This window comes from Leptonychotes weddellii, unplaced genomic scaffold, assembly GCF_054177405.1.
Source record: "Leptonychotes weddellii isolate Sample4059 unplaced genomic scaffold, ASM5417740v2 HiC_scaffold_13680, whole genome shotgun sequence".
NCBI classification, from domain to species: Eukaryota; Metazoa; Chordata; class Mammalia; order Carnivora; family Phocidae; genus Leptonychotes; species Leptonychotes weddellii.
The window spans coordinates 1-5,565 of NW_027716757.1; the positions used below are offsets into that span (position 1 = coordinate 1).

General features: G+C 39.0%; 1 long non-coding RNA gene across 1 annotated transcript; it reads left to right on the forward strand.

The window, feature by feature from the left end:
* Positions 1-685: 685 nt before the first annotated feature.
* LOC145718301 (uncharacterized) lies at positions 686-4,067 on the forward strand. Its single transcript, XR_014141708.1, has 3 exons — positions 686-760; positions 3,171-3,238; positions 3,982-4,067. It is a non-coding gene; the product is annotated as an uncharacterized LOC145718301 (long non-coding RNA).
* The last annotated feature ends 1,498 nt before the right edge of the window (positions 4,068-5,565 follow it).

Genomic DNA, 5,565 nt, shown 5'->3' on the forward strand with positions numbered 1-5,565 from the left:
TATATATATATATATATAGAAAGAGTATCAAAAGTATACATGCATATGGCAGCATTATAAGCTCAAAACATTTTTACTAACAGATGTGCCCAAACAAAGAGAAATATTGACCACTAGTTTAATTAAAATATTTTAAATACTCAGAACAGAAACTGTTGCTAGAATTTTTTTTTTTTAAAGATTTTATTTATTTATTTGACAGAGAGAGAGATAGCGAGAGCAGGAACACAAGCAGGGGGAGTGGGAGAGGGAGAAGCAGGCTTCCTGCCGAGCAGGGAGCCCGATGTGGGACTCGATCCCAGGACCTGGGATCATGACCTGAGCCGAAGGCAGACGCTTAACGACTGAGCCACCCAGGCGCCCTGTTGCTAGAATTTTTGTCTGGAGGTTTGATCATGATCAAGAGTTTTACATCCAGCTCTCCGTGGCTACAGGGATTGGGGGAGGTAGCATTGGTGTGGGGTCTTTTGGTTGATTCATATTTGGTTGGGGCTTGATCTCCTTAGGATATCTATTGTGACGCTTTAAATTAAAAGAGGCAGGTGAGTGTCTGCATTTAAAAAGAGATTATAATGTGTCTTTTTAAAAGCTATTTTTAAATGTCTGTTATGAAGAGTGGTAAGCTGTAAGTCAGAAATGGGTAAATAATGTTTAATTTTAATTAATTACTTTCTCTTATCCTAGGCTGACCAGATATCAGGGTTTCATATAAGATCTGTTCTCTGCGTCCCTATTTGGAATAGCAACCACCAAATAATTGGTAAGGTATTACCTAAATAGTTTAAAGTTCTTTTTCTTTTTTCATTTTTTTTTCATTTGGGGGGGCGGGTGAGGGGCAGAGGGAGAGAGAAACTTACACAGACTCCATGCTGAGCGTGGAGCCGATGCAAGGCTCAGTCTCATGGCCCTGAGATCACGACCTGAGCCGAAACCAAGAGTTGGATGCTTAACCGACTGTGCCACCCAGGTGCCCCAGTGCAACCTTCTTGTCTAAAGAAAGACAAATTTACTTTAAAATACACCATATCTTTTTTACACTTGATCTTAGCAAAAAGGCCAAGAAGTGATACCTGCTCCCCTCTTTATGTCCAGGACTCATCGACCTATGTTTCATTCTTTCATGTAATTTCATAAGTGCAGACTCCTGATGAATTGACATTAACCGGAACAATGAACAAAGATTTATTCTTTTAACCAAAGACCAATAATTCTGAAGTTGGAGGGGATCTCAGAAATCAACTAATACAGCTCTATCTTACCTTGGGGAAATTGAGGTGGGATGGCGGAATCACACAAAGCCCAGAATAAAGTCACAGGATGTTAGTAGCAGGATCGGGATTACAAGTCAGGCCTCCTAACTCCTATACAGATTTTCCCACTACATCTGTATTTTCCATCTATGCTTTTACACATGGAGTACATGCAAAGGAAAAAGAACATGCATTATTAGACATACACAGAGCATGTATCTTTCTGTCTGGATGATTCTGAAATAGGTTATACTTGACCCAGAATAACAGAACTGTGGGCCAAAGCAGCTTCCAAGTTTTTTCTCCCTCCTTTGCTCCTTTCCCTCCCCTCAGAACCTCTGTCAGGAAAGTATCAAGCCCAAGAAAGAAGTCAGTGGGTAAAGTAGAGAAGTCATAAAGAGTGGAGGCGTTAAAATTATTGAAACATAATTAAAACATGGGTTTTTTCCCAAGAGACACAAGGTAACTAGTGCATTTGCCTTTCTTTGCTTCCCTCCAACATTGTCTGTTAAACTGTAGGACACTGCTACTTATCAGAGGATTTAGTATACTGTAAATATTGTCAAGACTTGAACTGTAACAGAATTTTTTTCATCAGTTCGCTTAATTTGCAGAAAAATATTGGTACATTAATGAACATAAAGAATGTTCTAAGAGTTGGGGATTCGAGCCCCTAGTACAAAGTGTTGAATTGCATCATGTATAGTTTTAAGTATATTTAAGTTCAGCGATAAGAGAAAGTGCATAAGAAACACTGTTTCTGTGCTATCTGTTGATGTCCAATGGCAATCTCAAATACGGTCCTAGCTTTCATTCGTAACAGTAAACATCTGTTATTCTTTCCAGATTAAGACTGCAGTTTGCCTATTACACGCTAAAGATTTGTGTTTCATTATATACGTCATTATATGTGTCTTCTAGCATATGATGACTTACTTACCTAGTGGGAACGTAGGTGTTTTAAAAAACACAGGTATGCTTTAGAATTATGGCTATTTTTTGTTTGTACCAAATGGGGACACAGGAGAATGTTTTTCAAGATTGTTCAGTTTTTCTGGTTAGAGTTGTATGTTTTGAGAGTCTTGCCCCAAAACATCTGGTACAACGCTGGAAATGAACTTTGGAAAGAGGAAGTACATAGGAATTAAGTTTGTTAGAAGTGTGTGTACCCCATCGGTAGAGGGCAGCAGATCTAACTTTGCTTTGAAGGTTAACTGCGCCACAATCCCCCACATTTCTTGAATGTTCACTCCATGTGGAGCAATATGCTTTAAAACATTCAAACATTATCTCATTTCATCTTCATAACCCTCTGAGACAGTGAACATTTTAATCCCCATTTTACAGATGAGGATTTTCAGTGCTAAAAAAGTTAGGTAACTTGTTCAGGGTAACAGCTGATGGTGGCGTTGAAATGTGACCTGAGACAGTGTGACACCAGAGCCCATGTTCTTAATCACGATATCATCCCGCCTCGCTCAAGCACTGTGTTCCACGGGATTGAAAACATAAAAAATTACATAAATATATGTAGACACACATATGTATATACACACAGTTATTAATACTCAGTGGTACATCTAATTGCATATATGTGTATATGAGTGTGTATATTTGTCAGATATATCCGAGTCACTGTGCACAGTCATCTTGAAAACCATTTTCAAGGCATCAGACTGATGCCCAGTAGAACTCCAGGCTTCACTGTGACCCGGTTTGGATATCACAGCCTCGAAGATAGACTGTATCGCTGTACCTCAGATCTGTCCCATGGCGACAGCAGGCAATGGGAAGACCAGGGATTAAACTGAGTGTCTGAAGTTACCTAAGGGAGTTATTGAGTCAGCTGGGCTTTATTATATTATAGTAATACAGTGGCCAGTGCTAAAAATGACCACGTCAACCAAACTCTTCCCACAGGAGTGGCTCAAGTGTTAAATAGACTTGACGGGAAAGCTTTTGATGATGCAGATCAACGACTTTTTGAGGTAAGAAAATAAATTTGTGAACCAAAGGCTAGGGCTGAGTCACCAATAGTCTCCTGGATGCAGCTTGCCAAAATCTGTCAAGAGTATGTCTACAGTCACGAGACCACCAGCCAGCTCTGCAGCAAGTTCGGCCATCTCTTTTCTTGTGTTTTCAAGCTTCCCTTTATTCCAGTCTGTCCTCTAGCTGGAAGGGTTGGCCTTGAACAGGCATCCTTGTAAACTTTGCACCAACAAAGTAGCCAACATGAAAGCCCCACGATTATTTTTTCTCTAGGAGAGAATACCTCACAGCTTCTTTACTAACTGGTTCTAGATCTGTCTTTCTTCCTCTTAATAACATTTACCTCATGGGTACGCTCACTTGGTTTCCTCACCAAAATATTTTATAGCCTAGCCACTAAAAGAGGGTGCTTTAGTTTAATGGAATGGAAGTAGTAAAACCAGTCCGCGACCTAAATAAATTAAGAACACATTTGGTAAGACCGTAAGTATGTTTTTAAATTTATAGTCATTTCTTCACCATGACATTATGTTAATAATTTTTTCTCATGTGCAATGGGAGCTATAAAGTTGTTACATGACAATAGTAATTAAGAATTTTAATGTGCATATTTCCCCAAGGCCTACCTCTGTGTACAATAAAATTATATTTTCAGACCCATTTCTGATGACTGCTTGCTTTCATATTAGATTATACCAATGAGTTATTGCAATTTTTAATTAGTGGGCTTTCTCTTTCCTAGGCTTTTGTCATCTTCTGTGGCCTGGGCATCAACAACACAATTATGTATGATCAAGTGAAGAAGTCTTGGGCAAAGCAGTCCGTGGCTCTTGATGTAAGTCAGTATTTATGTCCAAATCATATGCTTAAAAGCCCTAATTTTATGAGAGAAAAAAGGTCCTTGTTATGGGACTAATTTCTCAATTTTTAATTACCTATTCATTGGGCTTTAATTATTTTAGAGTCATGTGTTTGAATTTGATGAAAGCCACAGACCCTCTCTAAAACAATGCACCTATGCACACAATTTTGCATACAATTTTGGGGAGTTCACAGATTCCTTGAAGACCATCCATATGTTGCACAGTTAGATATAGATTTTATGTGTTAGGTTTATTAAAAGTGATGATGCAAAAACAATTTGTTAAGATTTATTTAAAATTAAATGCATTTTGAACTTATTTTGAATATGTATAGGTAGTCTGGAAATTCACAACTTTTCTTACCATAGAAGAACGCTTCACTGTGAAGATATGTGACCCAGGTGGGGGAAGCTGCTCCTGTCATTCTCCAACTCCCCCGCCACAAACACGTACACCTCCCACCGAGAACTCCGACCTATTCCCCAGACCTAAACTGCATCTCCCCTCAGACTAAGTCCCAAAATAGTTCTCCCTGGATTCCAGCTTGTTTCTTTTCTCAAATGGTACAATGCTCTTTTAAAGTACTAAGACGGTAAACTCTACTTACAACATTAGAACAGAAACTTAAAGATTTAAAAGTATTCTGCTCCAAACCCATCATTTTTTTTTAGCCGCAAGTAGCTATAGCATTTTTTATTATTTAAGTTCAATTAATTAACATATAACATATTAATACTTTCAGAGGTAGAGGTCAGTGACTCATCAGTCTTATATAATGCCCACTGCTCATTACATCACATGCCCTCCTTAATGTCCATCCCCCAGTTACCCCATACCCCCACCTCCCTTCCCTCCAGCAACCCTCAGTTTGTTTCCTATGATTAAAACTCTTATGGTTTGTCTCCCTCTCTGATTTCATCTTGTTTTATTTTTTCCTCTCTTCCCTATGATCCTCTGTTTTGTTTCTAAAATTCCACATATGAGTGAGATCATATGATACTTGTCTTTCTCTGATTGACTTATTTCTCTTAGCATAATACCCTCTGGTTCCAACCACGTTGTTACAAATGGCAAGATTTTATTTTTGTTGATGGCTGAGTAGTATTCCTGTGTGTGTGTGTGTGTGTGTGTGATATATATATCACATCTTCTTTATCCACTCATCTGTCGATGGACATCTCGGTTCTTTCCACAGTTGGGCTATTGTGGACATTGCTGCCATAAACATTGGGATGCACGTGCCCCTTCGGATCACTACATTTGTATCTTTGGGGTAAATACCCAGTAGTGCAATTGCTGGGTCGTACGGTAGCTCTCTTTTCAACTTTTTGAGGAATCTCCACACTGTTTTCCAGAATGGCTGCTCCAGCTTGCATTCCCACCAACAGTGTAGGAGGGGTCCCTTTTCTCCGCATCCTTGCCAACATCTGTCATTTCCTGACTTGTTAATTTTAGCCATTCTG